We start from the raw sequence: 23,370 nt of genomic DNA, 5'->3' as shown, positions 1-23,370 counted from the left end.
AGGCCACAGAATAGATATAAAAAGTCCATTCTCCATGGCCATTTCTTCCTTGAAGTGGTAAGGGAAATCACTGGATCTCACTTCCTTTCTCCTGGGACATGACCTTCATAACACATGAAGGCCCTCAGTCAGTATGGTAATGCATTAAAATAAATAAATAAGTAAATAAATAAATAAAAAGGCCATCACAGAAACTAACAGAAAAATATCACAATATAAAAATGCAACTGGCCAGGAGCACCTGATCAGCCACATCTTCACAGTGCCTAGGATATGAAATTTGAAGAGCAATTTATTTCGTAATTTTGGTTTTAGCTACCAATATGGCATAACGTATTTTGCATATATATTTACCTCATTTGCTTCTCACAAATGCCCTAGGAATTATTCCCATTTTTAAACGAATGCACTAAGACCCAAGGACATTCAAGTGCCCACAGTCACGGTGCCGGAAGCAGCCAACACAGGACGCAGCTCAAGTCTGTCACAATAAAGACTCAGAGCAGTGATGACCCACTAGGAAGAAAGCTTTTCGACATTTTAAAAACTGGTAGAGCTGTAAAAGTGATCCAACAGTGGAACACTGGCCCTAAATATGGAGTAAAACATGACTTGACTTGACTATACAACTCAATGGAATTTTTTAACATGTCCAGAGTGTGTTGATCAGGAGAGGGGTTTGTTAGCCACAGAGCATGGACCACAGAGGTAAATGCCAATACCAGTGCCCATCCTGATGCTGATTCACCAGAGACCTTGGTCCACTCAACAGGATTCATCAGTGGTAGAGATGGACCCAGCTGGCTCTGAGCCTACCTACATCCATTAAGTATTCAAGCGACACAACCAACCCCTCAGTCTGCTTCCACCTACTTTAAAATGTATTTTGTTTGAACTTCTATGCTGCTTTTTCTCTGTGAAAGAGCTAAAATGACAATATTTTTATAGGATCAAGTGCATGTTGAGTGAACTTGGAGGCAGCAGTGGATGTCTGTTACATCAGGGCAAAAGGATATTCTTAGGAAAGTTTGATTTGCCCATGTTTCGTCTATTTAACTTGGAGTCTCAAAAGAACTATTAGAGTGATACCAGCCAAGTTTGACTTGAAAGTTGATAGTTATAAGGAGAAATAAAAGAAGGAAAGTGGAACTATTTCCCAAATGCTGGTAACACTGAAAATGTAAACAGGTTCAAGGAGGGTCTGGTAAGTCCAAAGATGTCAAATCTGAGCAGATTAGTATCTTCTCCAGTCCTTCGAGATATACGTGATAGAGAGAGACTATCTTTCACAAAGATGGTGCTGTCAAAGGGGGTTCTTAGGATGGTCCAAGGATGGATCTGACCCCTCTGATGATATCCTGTGGGATTGTGGAGGTCAGCGGCAGTCAAAACGGCTGACAGGACAAACCCCACACTCCAGTTTCTAAACTTCCAATTTCTGAGGGTTCCAAATAGGAAGGGTTTGAATACGGGTATTCAGAAGCTTGCACAACCATTGCAATGGCTGCCAAAGAACCGATAAGCATTGCTGAAGATCTCTGCCTACAGCGGTGCAAACGGTGGTTCCCAAGAAGCTACTGCAAAAGTCAAGAACCTCCAGGAAGCCCCCGCTGCCTTGATCAGCTGGCAACACTCAATCCAAGGACTCAGAAATAGTCACACTCTCTCCACTGGCTAGAGCACAAAGCAGGTAATTCACAGGGGCTTGCCAGAAGCTTCTGTAAGACTTGAGTCCACCACCTGTCCGTGCATCTGCCTAAACTGCCTACCTGGCCTCTTTTTCTCCGAATCTCCTTAATCTCACCTGGGTCGTTCTTACTGGCAGACTCCAATTGGAACCACATAGGGAAGGGGATCCTGAGACCTACAGTTCCTAGTTTCTCCTCCAGAAGACCTCAGGAGTGCATGGAGGAGATTTCAAGTTGACAACAGACAACTCGGCACAACACAGGGGAGGCCACGTTTGCTGAATACATGAGTAGATGAACACACACGTCCACCTCTGGACGCGGTGAAGCAGCTACACCTCCACATAGCCTTGTACAAACTGGCAAAAACACTCTAAATTTCTGGTGGCTGAGAGGCAGAATCTGATTTGGGGACTTCCTAAGAGAAAGACCTCAGCTGATCCCTAAAACAGAATGGTTCTCAAAGTTATGAAAGAGGAGAACCCGGAATAAAGAATGCTCTTTGCAAAACGCCCTGCTCTGCCAACCACCTTAAAATATCACCGTAGTGAGAGCTCCATCAGCTGAAGCACGCACAATTCTACTAGGAAAAAAATTCTATATGTGGAACTGGGAGCCCACATGTCCACAAAGAAACAAGCTGTCAAACCAGGCATGATCAACTGTTTCAGAATTTTCCCATTAATATTCATTTGCTGTTTGTTCATTTCTTTGGTCATCTGCTAGTGCTTCCCACCAGACAAGTGGTCGCAGGCATCAGAGTTTAAGAATGAATCTTGGGAGACGATTTTAAGGAAACTCTTTTCTCTAAAATGGTACTTTCCCCCCTGTAGATTCTGAAAGAGGTGCCGCTGTTCTGGATTAATGCCAGGCCACCTCAGCGCCACATTCCACTGGGCAGTTGGCTGTAGGGCAATGGATCTGGATGACCCACCAGGAAGAACAGGAAGGTAGAGGCCTAGCAAGATTTTAAGAAGGAAGCACAATGGTAATAGATTGCCACCCAGTTACCCCAATAACCTGTTCCTACTCGAAGCAGCATTTAAAGGTGGAAATCTTTAAGGATGTCTCCAAACCTGAGAGTCTGTGAACTGCACATCTCTAGAATTCCTGCGCCAGCAAGTTCTTGTCAGTGACTTGAAATCATGGAAATCCAATGAACCAGTAGATAAATGTATGCAATCCTACACCAGAAACCCAATGCAGGAAGCAAAAAGGTCTTCTACCAGAAAAGCAGGAGATGTACAGACATTTAGAGCTGAGAGAGCCAGAGAGAGCCAAAAAGACAAGGGACATTTTATAGGAGCAGGAACTAACATTTTTAGCAGTTCAAGGGCACGGTCTGCTGTATAGACACTGAAGTATCACCTCTTTCCTTAGCTATTGGTATTAAGGAGAGAATGAGGATTGGGCCCTCAACTCTTCCCAGGTGAATGTCAACGATACTTATTTAAAAACTCGATGATGGATTGTCTTGTTGTAACCAAAAGCAGATGACGGAAAAGGACATCACATACCCTCAGAAAGGAAATTCCCCAGAGGGTGGGGCTCTTCATTATGTGACCAAATCCAACAGCCATGGCAAGTTCAGTGGACTTAAAGGCAAGGTATATGCTGTGTACCCTGGAGTGGGAACCACCTCTGACCTGCCAACCTAGTTCCAGGGATGACTTCTCATGACCCTTATAACAAAGTCTAACCTCCTTCATGGCCTGCAAGATCCTAAATGACTGGACCTCCAGCCCTCCGCCTAGGCGCCTAGTACCTTCCTTTCCATGCACTAAGCTCCAGCCACACTGACTCAGGGCTGCTCAAATACACTAAACCTATTCCTACTCAGCAGCTATACACCCATCCCCTCAGTTCCTCACCTGGCCAGAGGCCTTTCCTCACCCTGTAAGAGAACTTCTGTCATTCCAACTCAGCCACGCCTTCCTGTTTCTCTGTTTTATTTTCTTTAAAGCACTTACCAACATTTGAAATTAAAGAATGTACAGGTTTTTTAAAAAAGATTTACTTATTTAATTGGGGGTAGGGGGAATACAGAGGGAGAGGGAGAATTTTAAGCAGACTCCATGCTGAGTGTGGAACCCCATGTGGGGCTCGATCTCATGGCCCTGAGATCATGACCTGAGCCAAAATCAAGAGTCGAATGCTTAACCAGACTGTGCTCTCCAGGTGCCCCAAGAATGTAGTGCCTCTACCACCAGAATACAAACTCCATGAAAATGGGACTCTTTTCTTTCTCAGTTACGACACGAAAGAGGTGAAAACAGTGTATCACCAAGAAAGACAAGCCTTGGAGCCATAGATGTGCCCTATTTGCTCGTTTAGACTTTCATTCATTCGAAAAACATGTATTACCCACCTGCCCTGGGCCAGGTACCGTTCCAGGTGCTGAGCGATGAACAATATCCCTGAACCCCTGGAGCTCACATTCTAGCATGCAGAGATAGCCAATAACCAAACAGAACAACGCCAGGTATACCAGGAAGAAAATAAAGGCAGGTATGAAGAAAAGATACTTAGGTTGGTATTTCATAGGGGGTCTTCAGCAAAGGTTTCTCTAAGGAAGTGCCATGTAAGCAGAGACCGAAGAAAAATGAAGGCACTGCTATGTGATACTGGACAAGAGTAGCCATCTGCCCTCCGTGCAGAATACACAGAAGTCCTAAGGCCCTGAGATCGGAGTATGCTTGCACGGTCAAAGAAGAGCAAGGAGGCCAGGGTGGCTGAAGGAGAGTGTGTGAAGGGGTCAGAGGTTGGAAATGACGTGGGATGGTTAATAGGGTCACGTCCACAGAAAGAAGCTGTGGAGGGGTACGCTTAGGTCTCTGGGGACTCAAGCAAGGCCCTGGGAAAGCAGGAGCCTGTGGCCTGGTACTTCCAGGGCTCCAGCATGAATCTCATTACTTGCCCAGATGTCCACATTGATGGCAGGCAGCCTTAAGGGCCACATCAGAGTTTCAATTCTTCTGGAAAGAGGCAACAAATAAGGAGGAGAACTCCTTCCCACAAGTGCTGCAAGCCTGGGGGACCCTGGGAAAATCTGGGGAACAGATGGAGGTAAGATCTTTTGTGACTCAGCAAATAAAGAGACGAGCGCCATATTGAGACGTTGTTTAGATAAACTCACATTAGCGAGAACGGGATATTTGTGAAACAGTTGTATGAAGAGGTCTGTATGCCTGCATGTATGAACATCCTCTACTAAGTCTCACACATATTTTCTGACATCTCCATGGGGACAAATGAGGAAACCACTCCAAAGCGCTCATTTTACATGGAGGAAAGTAAGGCGCAGAGATCTGAAATCACTTGCCCAAGCGTGCATGGCTGTTGAGGTCTCGCTCTGCCTTTGTCTTCCCCTGCCTGAGCTCCTTTAGCACCAGCCCCTGATAACATACACAATCCACACAGTTTAGGCAAATGACATCCCCATCCAAGGAAGAGACCATTAATTCAGCATAAGGAAGAACTCTAATCTGAGCTGCTGCCTTGGTGCCAGTGAGCCAAAGAGGAGGACTGGCTGCCATGGTTGACGCCTTGCTCCTGTTGCCCAACACCACACCCTCCCTTCCTTCCTTCCACACACTGAGGCCAGTTAGGAGTTACCAAAGTAGGATGGAATATTTGCTTGAATTTTTCTCTCCCAAATTTATCCTCCAAAGCAGAGTTCAGGGGCACCTAGGTGGCTCAGTTGGTTAAGCATCTGACTCATGGTTTTGGCTCAGTTCATGATCTCGGGGTTATGGGATTGAGCCCTGCACTGGGCTCTGTGCTCTGCAGGGAGTCTGATGGTCCCTCTCCCTCTGCTCCTCCCCTTGCTCCCACATGTGGGCTCTCTCACTAGCTCTAAAATAAACAAATTAAAAAAAAAAAAAAAAAAAGCAGAGTTCAGCCAGTGTAGCCCAAGTCAGCTGACTGTGTGGCAGAGGGGTGCACTGTGCACACAGGCCTATCGGCAACTAATTTGTCACTCGGCATCAGCCCACTTTCTTTGACGATTTTCGTAAGACCAAGCCTGGAGGCGATGATTGGCCTAAACAATATGATCACATTCCTCTTCCTCTTCTTACACATTTACGTCAATTTCAATCTGGCGGTCTGCAACAATATGCTTGCAACAGGAGTGATGCTACTCAGGAGTCACTAACATCTCTCCTCTTCTTCACACCCTCTAAACAGCATTAAGTTTCAGTGTTCTTTTCTCTTCACCATTTGCTCTCCCCATCTTATCTGCTCTCGTGGTGTATTAGTCAGGGTTCTCCAGAGAAACAGAACCAACAGGATAGATACAGATATAAATAAGAGAAGATTTTTTTATAGGAAGTGCCTCATGTGATGACAGAGGCTGAGAAGCCTCACGTTCTGCCGTCTGCAAGCCGGAGACCCAGGAAAGCCGGTGGTGTAACGCTGTCAGAGTCTGAAGGTTTGAGAACAGGACTGCTAATATGTTACTCCCAGTCTGAGGCTATGAGCCCAAGAACCTGGATAGCAGGACAGTGTGGGGTGGGGTACAAGCAGCTGGCGTAAGTCCTGGAAGGTCAGAAAACCAGGGGCTCCAATGCCTGTGGCAGGAGAAGATGGAAGCCCCAGGTCAGGAAGAAAGAGGGAGGGAGAGAGGAAGAGAGGGAGAATTCACCCTTTCCCCACCTTCTTATTCCATTCCAGCCCTCAACAGATTAGACGATGCCCACCCACATGCGTGAGCATCTAAGTCTACTGATTAAAATGCTAATCTCAACTGGAAACACCTTCATAAAGGAATCCAGAAATAATGCTTTACCAGCAATCTTGGCATTCCTTTGCCCAGTCTGGCTGACAGAACACTATGCATCACACATGCTTCCTCTGATCGCTTACTGACCAACTGCAAACCCTAAGAGCAGCTCTGAACTCGCTCCTCTTCTGAGCCTACAGCAGCATGCCTGTAGTCTTAAATGGAGCACATTCTGCCGGAGCCCTTTCCAACCCAACCCCGCATGCCCTCAAGGAAACCGTTCCTCTTCCTCCTATATTCAGTGAGGAAGCTGCACTACTGTCAACACCACTGAAACGCTCCTCCCCTCCCCTCTCTTATTACAGTGCTCACTGCATCTTTTCCCTTCTCTCTCATGTGTGCCCTTGCCTCTACCCCACCACTGCCCTTGACCTTAGCTCATCTCCGGGCCAAAATTTCACAACAGAATCCTAATCACTCTTTTGACCACTTGTGACCACTTGCCAAACCCACCTGCAAGATGATGTAACCGTTATTGACTCTTCAGAAGAAGGAAGGACGTTCCCGGACAGGAACCCAACAAGGTCTGAACGTGAACACCAGTCATGAGTAGCTGCTGTCAGAGTTTCTGCACTGAGGATGAGAGTCAAGTCCGTGAGTGCTGGTATGTGTGTCCAAAAAGGAAATCAACCCCATCCCTTTTACAGGCACACACTCCAAAAAAGGGAAGGAGCGTCAGTACACTCCAGATTTGAAGACCTCTTTGGGGGGGCCTCTCAGATGACTTTTTAGCCACACGACCTCTCTGAGCTTTGACTGTCCCAGTGTAAGTTCAGAGATCCATTCCGCCCACGTGGCAGCACTGTTGTCTTTAGTGTGCGCGGTGCACCTCTCCCTCTGCCTAACTCTGAGTAAGGGACACAGGATTCCACTTCTTTTCCTTGGCACTGCCCGCTTCTCCCTTACCCACACTCGTGCTCCTCCTCAGCCATGCCTGATGGGAGCGGGAGAGGCTGGACAATCTTGCCAACATGCTCAACGCGAGGGCATTTTAAGGTAAGCAGCCTTTTCTTCGGAGTCCCGAGCCTGGGTGTCGGGCACGTGCCCCCACCAGCTGGCTGACATATGTGGCCTGCTGCAGACTAATTTCTTCTGACATGTTGCCTTGAATGCACAGTCACGGAGCATGTGCTGAAGTGTTAAACACCCCCAAATGGTGCACTTGCCAATCTGTGAATGCTTTTTGGTGGGTCCTGGCTGTTTGTTGTTTTGTTTTTTTTTCCCCTACCTCTCAACCTGAGGCATTCTAATGGAGAAGCACATGGACACTTCATTGAGGCAATCTGTCATCTTGCAAACATTTAATCACAGCAGAGGTACCTGTGTGTCCTGCTCAGTGAGCTAGATGCGCCCAACAGCTGCTCTTTTGGGCAAGGGGTGGCTGCATTCACGAGCTTTCGGACAAAGAACTGACTGTGTGGCGTGTGGGGCGGGCTCTGCACACCCAGGCTGTAGGTACAGCTCAGGCCAAAAACCACACTTGAAAATCACAGCACTTCATTTGCAGAAACTGGCTTGGGGCCCAAATGAGCTAAGATGATGCTCACAACTTCAGCTCTCGCACAGGTGGGCCCGTCCCGCCGGCCGTCCTTAATGATCACAAGAGCCCAGCTAGCAGTTACCTGGAACCATGGAGTTTAGAGAGTGTTTTCACACTTGGAACCTTATTAGGACCCAATAAAGGTATTATTTCACAGATGACGACACTGAACCCTCAAAAGATTCAACAACAATCACCAAGTTCGCGTGGCCAGTAAAAGGCAGGATGGCACTGAGATCCAGCTCTGTGGAATTCCTGGTGTCATGGCGCTCTGAGGAATTATCACCAAACTTACTCCCAGCTCCTCCATTTACACTGAGATGTCACAGCAACAGCAAAAGAGGAAGCCTAAGGGGGAAAGGAGTTTCCCCATGAAGATTTTAAGTCCCTTACCTGCCAAGAAATAAAGGGAAAATGCTAGGGCATCAGACTTTCAAAAATATCTTACTATCATACTGTAAAGGAGGTCACTCCTGGGACTTGTCTGTGATGACGCTGTAGGAATGCTGAGTAATGTCACTGATATCCTATGCAAGGAATACAGAAGAGTAACCACCGAAAATAACAAAAACTAGAGAACAGATGCAGAGATCAACCTCCAAATACTACTTCCTCTTCGACTACTATTAAGGCAGCAATACAAGCAAAACAGAAATAGCAAAATAATACTACCAGTAGGCAGCATTTCCTTAGTCTCTGCCACTTAACACCTGGGTGTTTGCATTCATTACTGACTTCTTTTAACCACCCACCATACAGGTACAGGTACAAGCACTCCTCCATCCAGATGAAGATGCTAAGGTCCTAGAGAGGTGAGTGACGTGCTAGAGGTCACAGAGCTTGGACATGGCAGCCTCTTGATTCCTAGGCTACCATTTCCACCTGTCTGTGTTCACTGCCTCCATAGGAGAGAGGCGATCTCCAGACTCGTGAGTAGTGTCTAGGAGGTTAGGCCAAGACCGTGACCCCGTCTGGCCAAGCTTGATCATGACTAAAGAGGTGCCCGCTGTTCCTTCTGGCCATCCAGTTGTAACCATTATTCCTCGACATTTAGAGATTGGGTTTTAATCGCCTGCTTTTCACTTTCTGGTTGCCAAGAAATAATGGACAAAAGGACAGGTTCTTAAAAAAAAGAAAAACAAAATAAAACTTGGCCTCAGGTGTGCATTCAATCGAACCCTCTGACAGTTGTTTTAAAATATCTGTGTATGTGCACACACAACCACATCTGTGTCACACGGATGGAGGATGTGAGCAGAGAATGGTGGGCTGATTACGTGTCCTTTTCTGCCTCCTGACAGCTATGAAACCACAAGTGGGTAGATTATAGTTGAAGATAAAAATAGGCATTATGCTGCTGCCTTCCCTTCCCAGCTTTTTAGTTGCTCCAGCTTGAAAGCATATTGTAGCATTTTATTGTAGTCTGGGCTCTTGTGGCTTCTCTTGATTGTGATTCCTTTTTGGAAAACTAGAAACGTTCCCTCTCCATGGAGAAATGAAGTCAAGTGTGAGTGAGAGAAAGGCAACAGTGTGTGTGTGAGCGCGTGTGTGGACATGTGTGTGAGTGTGTGTGTGTGCGCGCGCACGCCTGTGTCCCTCCCAGAGCTTCTGAGAAAAGAGAGGAGGCAGAGTGTGAATCTGAATAGAGCGGAAATTGGAAATTGACACAGCTGTTTTTGTTTAACTGTAACCATTTTTAGAATTTCAGGATGCACTGCTTCCAAACCAGGCAGCCCACTCAACCTTGGGATTCAACATTAGGATTGGGATTTAAAGCATTGGACGTTATCATCTCAAGGTCTAGAAGATATCCCTTATCCCAGCCGGCACCGCCGGTCACTTGGTACTCCACACGTTCATCACCATCCAAGTCTGGCAATTAAACCGGATTCTGCCAAGTACTTACACATCGGGTCTCATTCCAAACCCCTTCCACTCATCATCTCTACTCTTTCTCCTCAGTTTTTTTCTTAGGGTCACTTCAAACACAGCCAAGTACAGTGTTCAGTGTATCTCAATTCAGGCTCCCTGAGCCACAGCACCCCCAAATCAATGTGAGTGTGTTTTATAATACACATTCCTGTGTCTCCCCCCTCCACAGGTCTACTGGATTTGAATTTATCATGCATATGAATTTTAACAAGATCTCTGGTTTATTTCCACAAACACTAAACTTTCTAAATGCCTGGTAAAGTGGCAAAGAACAAAAGACTTTGGTGTTACACTAGCCTGGTCTTAATACAGGATCCCCGACTCTGTACCTAGGGAGAAAGAAGAGACTCAGATGCTGTGTGTTCCCAACCGACTCATTCCAGCTTGTGACCTTGGTCAACTCACATTCTGTAGGTTCTGAACATTTATCTAAAAAACAAGGAAGAAATAGTACCTGATGTATAGAGTTGTTTTAAGAATTGAGAAAACAGGGGCGCCTGGGTGGCTCAGTGGGTTAAAGCCTCTGCCTTTGGCTCAGGTCATGATCCCAGGGTCCTGGGATTGAGCCCCACATTGGGTCCTCTGCTCAGCGGGGAGCCTGTTTCTGCCTGCCTCTCTGCCTACTTGTGATCTCTGCCTGTCAAATAAATAAATAAAATCTTTAAAAAAAAAAAAAAAGAATTGAGGAAACACACGTATTAACGTAGGACAGTGGTTCTCAACCTGGGAAATGGGATGATTTTGCCCACCAACTTCCCGCAAATGGCAATGTCTAGGGACTGTTTCGGTTGTTACTTCTGGGGTGGGGGGGATGGGGTACTACTGTTACCTAGACTACAAGGCAGGGATCCTGCTAGACACCTTACAAGGCACAGAGCAGACAAAGAATTGCCTTATCAAAATGTCAATAGCTGACATTTCAAGAAACACAGGCAAGGAGCCCAGCACTCCTGCCTGGCTTTGAATTCTGGGTGCCGCTGGTCTAGCCTAGATCTTGGGCAGGTTACTCAGTCATCGGAAGCTTTCGTTTCTTCATCTGTAAAATACGGATACAAATACCTCCCTCACAAGGGTTCAATGAAGGAACCGATGAGCGTGTCGGGTACACTTTCTCTTATTTCCTCACCTTCGGCTGACTTCAAAGGGACCACTTTCCACGTTCACAAGGAGCTAGGAAGCCCGAGGCTTCCTCACCTTTAATCTATCAAGAGCGGTACTTTGTGAGTTGGCACAAGGCAGGGCCCAGATGGCCCGTCCTCTGGGCACGCATGCATGGCCAGGCCCTGTTACTGAGCTTAGGAATCACTGGGCCCCTTCCCGGGCCAAGGCTCCAGGACTGTCCCAGAGACAGCCACAGGCTCCAACACATGCCCTGAAGGCACTATTAACCCCGCAGTGTCTTTTTTTTTTTTTTTTTAAGATTTTATTTATTTGACAGAGATCAAAAGTAGTCAGAGAGGCAGGCAGAGAGAGAGGGTGAAGCAGGCTTCCTGCTGAGCAGAGAGCCCAATGCGGAGCTCGATCCCAGGACCCTGAGATCATGACCTGAGCTGAAGGCAGAGGCTTAACCCACTGAGCCACCCAGGTGTCCCCCGCAGTGTCATTTTAAAATAACGGGAAAACCAGCTTCTTAGGAAAGAATGGTACCGAATCTAAAAATAAATCCAGCTAACAAGGGAAGGTTTCCAATCTGGAGAGAACTGCACCCTTTAACATTTAGGCCACTGGATCTAGAAGCCCCCCACCAAACTGACATCAACTACTTAACTGCTTACAGAAATGAAGAGAGCAGATTTCAACTGTCCATGTGACCCCAGAATGCAGAATGTCAAGGATATGCAAGCAAGACTTTGGCAGATGCTTCCGAAGGTGCTGGGCTTTCTGGGAGCCCACCTCACATCAAGCTTGGCTCTACTATCAATGGGGTAGGAGAGGCCTGAGAATTCACCCCTCTTGGAGCGACTTTAACATATAATGGGGTCCCACACGCAGGACAGCGGTCAGATCTTTCTCTTAACTTGCATTCGCAGAAGTGAAACACACACAGACCCACCGCGCCCCTGCATTCCTCTCTCGGTCTCAAGACCCCTCAGGTCATCCTCATTCCTCTCCCTTCCTAGTTCAGTCAATTCTAACTGCTCTCAGGCAACCAAATGCACTTTTTTTTGGTCCACCTAATGGGCTCAAAGAGCAAAATGACCACAGACACGTTTCAGGTCTTCAGGGGGGTAAAGGCGAAGAAAAGAAGACACCCCCACGCCCACTCCCCAAAATTAAGGGCTGTTGTTCCCTAAGAAAATCTACAACTCAGAATCAGGTTTCTTATTCTTTGTTATTTGAACCCAGTCACGCATGCCTCTCCTGGGAAGGGGTGGAAGGGAGCAGGTGAAGGGCTCTGCTATGGGATCTGTGCTCCAGAAAGAGATGGAAACAAGCAAACACCACAACACCGCTGCCACAGCATGGAGCCCGTGATGAAGTCAGCAGGCAGGTGCCGCCTCACTCACTCTCCTTCATCCTTATCACGCACAGCTGCCTCAGCTTTTACTTTTCATTCCAGTCAAACTGTAAATTCGTCCTGCTCATCAGGAAGTCTCCCGTTAAGGAAACGAGACTCTGACTGATCCCAGCAGAGTGCCAAGGCCAGAGAAGCCGCCGACCCCTGGCCGGCACTCTGCTCAGAGGCCTCAGCCACGCCGACGGAAGACTGCTTCCGTCTTTCTCAGGCGAACGCAGTGCCGTGGCTCTGGCCGTGGCCGCCGGGGACCCTGCAGATCAAGGGCCCCCACCTACGGTTCTTCAGTCACTGTCACCTTTGACCAGGGGACTGAGACTCCCCATCTGCTCTGAGCGGGGATGAAATGCAATCTTTACAATGGCTCTTGAGGTATGTGAGGAGTATCTTCATTTTAGTGAAGTTTAGTGGAACAAACTGAGTCTCAGAGAACAGAGAAGGGCCTCTTTCCCCAAGGAGACCTCATCAACCATAAAAATCACTTTACACTGAAATATGTGCAGGTGGTTAAGAAAGAATCTGATCTTGTTATTCTCTTGCTTAAAACCTTCCCAAAGCTCTCCCCTTGCCTGAGGCAATACCTCTCAACCCTGGCTGCACACTGGAATTACCTGGGGAAATGTCAGAAATGCCAGTGTCCTGGCCCCAGCCCAGACCAATTAAGCCAGAATGTATGGGGGTGGAATTCAGGCTCCACACTGGAGGTTTCTGAAAGCTGTTGAGCAATTCTCAAGTGCAGCTGAGATTAAGAACCACTGCCCTAAGGGATTAGTGTCAGGCTCCTTAACATCTCTTGCCAGGCCCTCGGCAGCCAGGCCCTGGCTTATCTCCTTAGCCTCACCTCCTACCGCCCCCCCCCCCATGTTACCCTCAGTGCCTCATCCACCGTGAGCCAGCTTGGGTGTCTCCAGCGGATCACACACTTCTGCCTCTGCTTCTGTGCTCTGCCCTCTACCTAAAACACCCCTCCCTTTCTTCTTTACCTGACTCTTTCTATTTTTTTCTTTTGGACCGAGTCAGCACTGCCTCCTCTAGGAAATATCCCAGACACTGGCTGGCGATCCTCCTAGGTGTGTGGCATGAGCATCCCTTACCACTCCAAGAGATCCCAGCTGATCTTTACTTGACTCTTACTAACTGGAATGAGTGCCTTGCCCAGGTCAGACCCTCTGCATCTCCTCACTCTCGGGACACGACCATAGAGAGCTAAGAGATTTTGTTGGCTCAGAAGAAATGAAAGCAGAATCTCATGCGGGTAACTCTGTACTGATGTTCAGAGCAGTGTTATTCACAAGAGCCAAAGACGGCAGCGGGGGAGGGACCCAAGTCTCCATCATGAGAAGAATGGATAAACAGAAAATGATACAGCCCTACAATGGAGTATTATTCAGCCTTGAAGAGGAAGGAATTTCTGACACATGCCACAACATGGATGAACCTTGAAACACTAATGTTAAGTGAAATAAGCCAGACACAAAGGACAAATATTATGCAATTCTACTTATATGAGGAGCTGAGAATAGGCAAATTCATATAGACTGAAAGTAGGAGAAAGGTTACCAGGGGTTGGAAGGGAACAGATAAGAGGCAATTATTGTTTAATGGGTACAATTTCTGGTTGGGATGATGAAAAAGTTCTGGAAACGAACAGTGATGATGGTTTGCATAGTACTGCTGATGCACTTAATGCTTATATTAAATCATACACTTAAAATGGTTCAAAATGGTAAACTTTATTTTGTATATATTTTATTGTAATAAAAAAAAAAGTTGGTTGAATAAATGCATTACACTTAGAAGAGATCTAAAGCTGTCCATGGCCTCTTAGATCCAATTTGATCTGGTCCCAGCTTTCCAGTCTAATTTTGCCTCCTGCTTTTCCCATAATCATTCTTCTCTGACCATATCAATCTCCTTTTTGTTCTGCAACTACACCAGACTGGTTCCCTCCTTAAGTTCACTGCAGTTGCTTTCCAGTGCTTAAAATGATCTTCCCTACATCTTCTTGTGGCTCCTCCTTCCATTAACTGTCATGCCCACAGAACTGCTTTCCACGATCACTCCATTTTAAACTGCTAACCCCATCCCACCGCTTGAATTACTCTATTAGTTAAGATGATGCTAGCTCATGCAACACATAAATCCCAGGAGCTCCATGGTTTAGAACAGTTCTAAACTTTGGCATACATCAGAATCCTTTGGAGGACTTGTTACAACACAGATAGGTCCAGGTTTCTGTCTGGGGTATGACTCGAGAACTAACATTTATATCAACATCTCAGGTGATGCTGACACTACTGCTTAAGGGAACCACTGGCTTAACAAAATTCAAGTCGATTTCTCACTCATGTAACAACGAATACAGGAGGAGTTCCAGCAGGGAAGCTCTCCTCCATGCAGTGATTCAGGTATTCCATTCCTATGGCTCCACTGTTTTTAACAAAGGATGCCTAGGGTTGCCTGAGGTGCTGTCTTTTTCTAAGCCAGCCAAAATGGGAAGAGCACAGAGGACCACAAGTGAGAGGTTTTTATGGGTCAGGTCCAGAATGGGCAACATATCACTTCTTCCCAGATTTCAATGGTTAGAACCAGTCAGATAGTCACAGCTGGAGGGCAAGGGAGGTTGGAAAATACAGTCTATCTTTGTGCTCATGAGGAAGAGTAAATGGGGTAGTGATCCACCGTACCCAGGGGCCCCTTATGACACTACGTTTTTCTTCATAGGCTTATCTTATCTCCACCTGAAAATACATCATATTTATTTGCTTGCCTTTTCATTATCTTCTTGCACTAGAGGGTAAGCTTCACAAAGGCAGAGGCTCTGGCCTGTTCACCACTGTAACTTTAGTACCTGGACAGCACATGGCACATGGAAGGCACCAGTAATTATTTCTTAAATCACTAAATGCATTTTTCATGGAGTCTTCTGTCTGACCACCTTCTACTGCCTGTTTTTAGATGATCCTGAAGCCATCTTCCTTTCCTTGCTTATGTCACTGGGTCCCTGCCATTACACCAGACCAGTGTTTATGCTAACAGGATCAGTTTTTCCAATAGCATTAGGGAAGTTGTGTTGCCTTCTCAACTACTCCATCTGGGCAAGCCAGTCATGCTATCTGCCATCCCCAAGTCCCTTTCTAGTGTACCCCTGTGGCCTTCATTGTCAGGGAGAGAAAAGACCCAAAGGATGTTCTTTCCCAGCCACACTGAGGACCCATGAGTTGGTCTAGCACAAAACACATTCTACATGGGGTTATGGTGACTACGACAAACGCAAAGCTGCCCTGTGGGACAGGGACTCAACGAGTTCAGAAAGTCACCAGGGAGAAATACAAGAGCACGTCTACAGAGAGAGGCAGACACACCGTGACAGTGAAGTGGCAAACTTCAAGAAAGAGAGAAGAACTATCTTGGATCCCCACAGCCTTCCTCTTCCGTTTGAAGGATATCCTTAAAATAAACTAATTGTTTAAGAGGGTCTCTCAATGAGTCACTGCTCCTCACCTGGTCAGGAGCCTGACTAACGCAAGTCAGCACCTGTTGGCAAAATGGCAAAGAGCTCAGTGAGGCACCCCACTGAGTAGCTGTCATGGTCCTGGGCCACTCCACCCAGAGACGGCATCTGGGATGACAACTCCATGCGAGTTCAGACCCGTCATCCCCCACCAAGAACAGCACCGCAGTTTCTCTACTCCCTTCCTCGCTTCTTCTGCACCCGTCATCAGATTCACCTTTTACAAAGCACAGCGTTCATTCTGTTACTGCCCTGTCCCAAGTCCTCCACTGCTCTCCACGGATGACGGAACGGACGCTGCATCTGCACCTGTGGGATCAGATCCTCCCGTATGTACACTGTCCTGCTTAATCAATCCTCAGAACAACAATAAAGTAGGACTTACCATCTTTGTTTTCGGTCATAAAAAGATAATAAATTCCCGACAAAGCTGAAGTTATGAACCAGAAGAGCTGAAGAAATCCAGGCACTCCTGTTTCTAAAGGCTCTCCTGTGTACACCATTCATTCATTCACTCACTTATTCATTCATTCACTCACTTATTCATTCATGCAGTAATTCAGATACTGGTCGAGTGTCAACCATGTGCCAGGAACTGTGCTAGATGCCAGGATTAAAGTGGATAATTTTCAAGAAGATAATTATAAGAGTGCTACCATGCAATGTAGCATGATCAGTGCTGGGCAGGGAACATTCCTGCTAAGAGGCAGACTGCAGGGGTCTCACTCACCTCGCCTCACTGGTTAAGGAAGAATTCCTCAAGGCAGGGTCATTTGAGTTCAGATTTAAAGTTGGGTAAGTTACTGAGGAAGTTAACCTAGTGGCCAGGGGGCTGCACAGAGCCTCATCTCTTCCTCTGAATGTCCTAGAGTGGTGGATGGACTGTCAGGGAAGGAGAGGGTGGGAGGGTGGAGGGAATAAAGGAAGAAACTGAAAAAATATCTATAATTGTGAACAATATTACCAAAATATATTTTGTGTTCTATCCTATCCTTGTGGCTTACAGCAGTTCCTGTGTAATTTGAAACTAAGATGTATTTCCTTACCCAGAAGCATCTCTTCCATCACACACACACACACACACACACACACACACGTGCGCATGCACAGGCTCATGGCTCATGTTCTTCGTAACACATTCCTGATTGTACAGAATTAAATAAGGCAGGTGTGGAGGTGACAAAACAGAAGAAAATATGCCTTATTGGACAGACTGATCCGTTTGGTGGGGGATAGGGTGAAAACAGCAAATGTTATATATGGAGATTAGAACAAAAAGCACAACAGAGTCACACTTTTATAAAGATAAATAAAATCAAACGGAAGATCATTTTTGCAGTTTCTTCTATTTTAAATGTAGTCGAAGCACACTGTCTTATGGTTTTTCAGTCTTTCAGGAGCATCTGATTTACTGTCTAAGATGGCACTAAATTAATAGAGAAAACTATTTTGATAGAATATTCAATTTTGCCTTTACAACTTGCAGGCTGATTCACAATCACCACTTCTCCATTAGAGGAAAAGGAGAAGGTATAAATAGTTTTACTCTGTAAGAACTTTACCAAGTAGGGACAAGAATGAAAAATAAATTCCAGATAAAAAAGCAGAAATAGAAAATCTGGGCACATATGCTAGACTATCAGCCCAAATGGAATTAGCTCAATTTCATAAATTATTAAATAGCTGTGAGCATGGGCTATCCCCAAACCAGAAAGCCTGACTTGTAGCTCTGGAGATGCCTCCCTTAGAAGCAAAAGATTTTCAAAACTACAATCTTATTCCTGTGCACTGTAACTGGATGTTCACCAAACCACATTTCATTTATTCTGGGGGCCACCTTCCCTCTCCACATTCCCAGCCTCCGTGAGATCAGGTTTGGCGTTGAGACTGAGTGTCAGCCAATGAAACATGAATGGAATTCCTAGGGAGGCCTGGGACCATGAACAACTGCCTGGGCCACAGACATCCCACTCCTCCACTTGCCTCTGCCTGGGTCTGCTTTAGATTAACATGGGAGGGAGCAAGTGCATTAAGGGACTGAGCGTTGGGTGTGGTTTTTAAGGCAGTTGATCAAACCTAAGTGATAAACACCCAAGGCAGAAAGAAAACCAAGTCCTTCAGAGTAGGCTACAAGGCTGCAGGTGCCCAAAATGATTCCACTCTACATACTGAGTTGAGAAACTTCATGTTCGGATATGGTCAAGTTTTTAATGACCTTCCAGGGACCAGGGAGTTTAAAAGGAACCAGGTTATAAAATAGCAAGAAGACAGAAGGGAAGATGAATAAGGGTAGCACAGTGGGTACATGACATGCCCATCCCAAGCTCTTGAGTTCCCGAGGGCTGAGATCACGTCTTTTGCTTAAATGCCTCATTCGTGTACCAACATCTACAGAACACTATCAAAACCTCTCGAGTTGGCGCCTTACTCTCTGTGATTCATTCCTGACTCCCTCTTTAACCACTATGCATCCTCTACTCACCCATTCTGCATTGTATGTGTATCCTGACCAAATCCTGGGCCTTACGAATAATCGTCCCTCTGAAAGGTGTGCCCTTCGCCTACCTTATCTGCCTCCAAAATTCATAATCATTTTTCCAGGTTAAGCTTAAAGACATCTTGTTTATTCATAGCTTTTGATGAAATCTGTTCTCCCTGGGAAGCATGCTTCTTGAGCTGGGTTCCCATAACCCTTTATGCCCATTAACCATATGTATCACAACACTGGACCACTAAAGTCGTAATCTTGCTCTTCATTCTCATCCTTGGCTAGATTCACAGGTCCTCAATGAGAATCATGTGTGACGGGGTTCATTCCCCTTCGCCAGTCAGATACCCAGTGCAACATACACACACACACACACACACACACACACACACACACACACACACACAGAGGTATCAAATAAGAGGTGTATGATTGAGTTGAAAATAAGGAGCTCCCTGGGGGGTACAACACATGTAACTGGACAGGTGGAACACTAAAGATTTTCCAGAAAACCAAGAAATATGCCATCAAAAGAAGCCCACTGCAGCCTTTGAATAAGACCTGCCACACAGACTGTTAGTCCATCTTAAGCTGAACTATAGACACTGGTCTTTAAGTATATTCGTAAAAGGAAAGCAGACTTGAGGAATCGAAGCTTTAGAAAATGTCAATTGTGAAAATGACAATTTGGAAAAAAAGGAAAATAAATCTGGATCAAAGGACTTTTTGACCCCTACAATGCCACGCCTTCCTGCCTTCATACTTTAAAAAGATTCTTTTTCCCCCTTAAGCAAAACAGGCCTTTATTCCACCATTAAAACAAAACTATTAGAAATATCCTACATGTCCAACAGTAGGGAAATGGTAAATTACACAGGATTACTTCCAAGAGAAGAACTTATAGAACTTATAACAATAGCACAGGAAGGGTGCCTGGGTGCCTCAGTCACGCAAGCATCTGACTTCAGCTCAGGTCATGATCTCAAGGTTGTGGGATGGAGCCCCATGTCAGGCTCTCTCCTCAGTGGGGAGTCTGCTTCTCCCTCTCCTTCTGCTGCTCCCCCTGCTCACACTCTCTCATATAAATAAATTTTTAAAAATCTCTTAAAAAAATAGCATGGGAAAATGTTCACTAGAATGTTGACTGCAGAAAAAAAAAAGTAAGAGATACTATGTATCTAAAGCATGATCTCAGCAACATATATAATGTACATTTGCATATTTAGATGAAACAATGGAATGAAATGCAACAAAATGGTGTAACTGTGGTTTTGTCAGAGTAGTTGAAGGTGTGAATGGCTTTATTTTCTTCTCTAGGTTTTTAAAATATTTTCCAGGTCTTCCACCATGAACACAGACTACATTAATAATCAGAAAGTAATGTGAAAACGCTCCCAAGTCAGACTGTCTAGATTTGCATCCTATTCCTACACAATGACTGTGTGACCTTCAGATAAGTACCATACTTTCCAGTTGCTTCAGCTTATTCATCTGTAAATGAAGATGGCATGAGTTTTCCTTTTAGGGTTTTGATAAGATAATGATGGGATGACCCATCGGAAGCTCTTAGAACAGTGGTCAGCATACAGTAAACCTCTCTAAACAGTATCCAATAATGTTGCCTGTGGAGGAACCCAAGTATGCCTTGGAACTTTAGCAGCATCAACACAAGATGTAAAGAGGATGGGCTCACATAACAAACTTTGCCTCCCACATAGTTTTACAAAAGGCCCCCCTCCCGCCGTATCCATGGGATACACCTCCCAAGAATCCCAGATGATGCCCCAAACCGAGGCTAGTATGGAACCTTATATTCACCATGTTATTTCCTATAGGTACCTACCTATGATAAAGCCAAATTCATAAATTAGGCACAGTAAGAGATTAACAGCTAGCAAAACAAAACAAAACAGTTCCAACAAAATACTGTAATAAAGGTGATGTGAATTCAGTCTCTCAAAACATCTTGTCCTGCACACACCCTTCTTCTTGTCCTGATGCGAGATGATAAAGTGCCTGTGTGGGCAATGATGTGGGCACCATGACATAGCACTAGGCTACAACGGACCTCCTAGTGGTGTCTCAGAAGGACTGGCTGCTTCCTGACCATAGTTGAGGGGCTGGGGAGTGGGGGAGGGGAGGGAGGGAAGAAAGGGGTCAGCTCAAACCAAGAAAAGCAAAACCATGGAAGCAGAATGGTAGACAGTGAAACCACAGATAAGGGGGACGCTACAGTACTCAAGACTGCCCAGGGATTCAAACCGGGTAAGTTACTGGTTCTCTATCATGCAAGCTTCCACCTCTCCTATATGAACAAGGGTGCCAGGAAAATGATGCTGAGAGGAAGAAAGGAGCAATTTTCAACTTTATTCTCCATTGCTTTTGTCCACTTCCTCACCGCCTCCTCTCTTTCATATGTATTTTGTCTTAACTGGCAATTTTGGGCTTAATTGGTAGAATGCTGAGAAGCTGAAGTAAACAAAGCTCAGTGGAATATAAAGAGGAAGATGGGGAAAAAAAAAGGAAGGCTTGAAAGTCAGCCTGGACTCTAACTATAAGCAGAGGAGCGGGTTGGTGTGGTGCGGCAACATACATGACCTCCTAGGGAAGGAGACTCACGTTTCATTCACTGCTCTGATTTTCTCACGGCAGAGATAATTTACCTGTGCTATGATTAAATCCTGCTTTCAGGCTGTCGGCAATGCTTGCCTGCTGTAGTATCTTGAACTTGGGGAATCTGTCTGAATTTAGACAGAGTACCAAAGATAACTAGGGAGGTAAGGAAATCTCTTTTCCCCTCCAACAGTTGCAGAACTGGATCCAATCTATTAAAGTCAATTGGAAGATTTGCACAAGTAGCCTAATTAGAGATATTCAGATAGCAGGCACAGGTTCCCTTTGCCTTCCAGGTTTAAAAAGAAAAATCAATGTCCACACACGGGAAAAAAATTGAGCACTTACTTCGAAGCCACAAATTACAGCAGTGCCATGCACAGAAAAACCAGTAGACAGGCTCTAGGTCAATGCAAAAATACCACCTCATGGGGAAGAATGATTGGTAGGGATGGGCAGAACTTTCACCCCCAGGTCACAAGCTCAAAATGCAGCCCAGCCCTGCCTGTATGATGTTTATAACCCACTGACAGGCCGCGCAAAAAAAGCTGGCTTGAAGACTACATTTTCGCCAGAAATCGCTGTCCTTTCCACTGTGAGGCTGAAAAACAGTAGGATCTCCCAAATGAACTCACCTGCTCAGCTCCTAGAGATGTGTTCCAGCTGGCACGGCTGAGTCAAATTGCACAGTGCACACAGTTCATTTCCAGCTTTCCTGACCCAGCTCTGTGGCTGAGCACTCTCTGGCAAGTTGTGGTTCCAGACAGGAACGCAGCCCACAGCGCCTGCCTCACCTCCTGACTTTCAGCCGCAGAATCAGACAGAGGGAACAGAAAATATAAAGGGGAGCCTGACTCTCCTTCTTTCAGGCTCCTAGGCCCCAAACTCCTCAGCAGCACAGAGTCTAGTGACTAAAAACAAGATCTAAAGGTGAAGGATTATCTAATATTTTCAGGGTTGGTTTGTTTCCACAGGAAACTAATGGTTACTAAACCAAAGCCACACTCCAGGCACTCTGTGAAACATTTAATTCAGAGCTTCTAAGCAAAATGGCCAAAATAAAAAATCAAGAGGCTTAAATGAGGGAACAGACACCCTGATGCAAAGTAATCTGCAGGCATTTTACTTCTTTAGCTTGTAAGGCATTTTTTACCTCTGTTTCACTCCAAAAAGTATTCTAGGCAACTGAGAGTTAAGTGGTATCACCGTCACCATCACCATCAACACCATCACCGTCGCTGTCCCTGTTTTATACTGTTGACAACTGAGGCCAAAAAGACAGAAGTGAAATGCCCAAAATCAGAGCTAGAAAGCAGCAAGGCCCATAAGACAACACAATCAACCCAGTGCTTTCTGCTTTACAACATGCTACCTCTTCGTATAGACCAGAAATGCTTCCTCCCTAGCCAAGTTTACCCAAAAGCTAGATCAAAATGGAGACAAGAGATATATGGCACTGTTTTAAAAACCAAAGGAAAAGAAAAAACAGCTTTTATCCCCTCCCCTCCCCCTTTGCAACAATAACCTGAATCACTCAGCCTGGTCCATGCTATCTCTGGGAATGCCAAGTCCACTTGCCATAAGACCTCGTTTCCATGTTGAATTAAAAATAATTAGCAGCATTGCAAAATATACAAAACAGAATCAGAACCCCGCAATCCTTTCCATGCAGGTGGCCAAGAAGAAACATCCTGTCCTTTTGAGAAAGACCAAGAAAGAGAAGCATCCCAGGATGTGGAGGGAACTCAACAAAAGGATGCTATTATTTCTGTCACCGGTCCTCAGGTTCTGGAAAATGCGATGTAGCACAAAAGCAGTGTTACAGCACGTTGCATGGAATGTCCCCTTCTAACTGCCTGGGAACAGCACAGTGGTCACCACTTGAGGGGCACACACTCCTCTTGCATTTCTAGGGCCACCCACAAAAGCTAAAAAAACCATCAGAAGTCACAGAGAAGTTGTCTTTGATGGAGTGCCATCCCCTGACCCAAATCAGTCTTTGCCTTTGAATCAGTTTATGTTACCAGTTATTTAGCAGACTGATTGCTGCTATGGCAACTGCACATCTCTCCGCACAGACACCAGCATAAGTCCTTGATACGATCCCGGCTTCGTCTCTCTGGCTGCATTCAGTCCATGGCAAAAATTAGAGAATATTGGGGAAATTAACTGCCTCCTGCACTGTAGGTCCCAGGACTGCTTCATGGTACAAGAACAAATGAAGCCTCCTGTGGAAAGCACGGATCCCGGTTACAGGCCAGCAGCCTGGGAGGACAGAGAACTCAAGAGTCGCCAGC

The sequence above is a fragment of the Meles meles genome, chromosome 11, assembly GCF_922984935.1.
Source record: "Meles meles chromosome 11, mMelMel3.1 paternal haplotype, whole genome shotgun sequence".
NCBI lineage: Eukaryota > Metazoa > Chordata > Mammalia > Carnivora > Mustelidae > Meles > Meles meles.
This window is presented reverse-complemented; position numbering follows the sequence as displayed.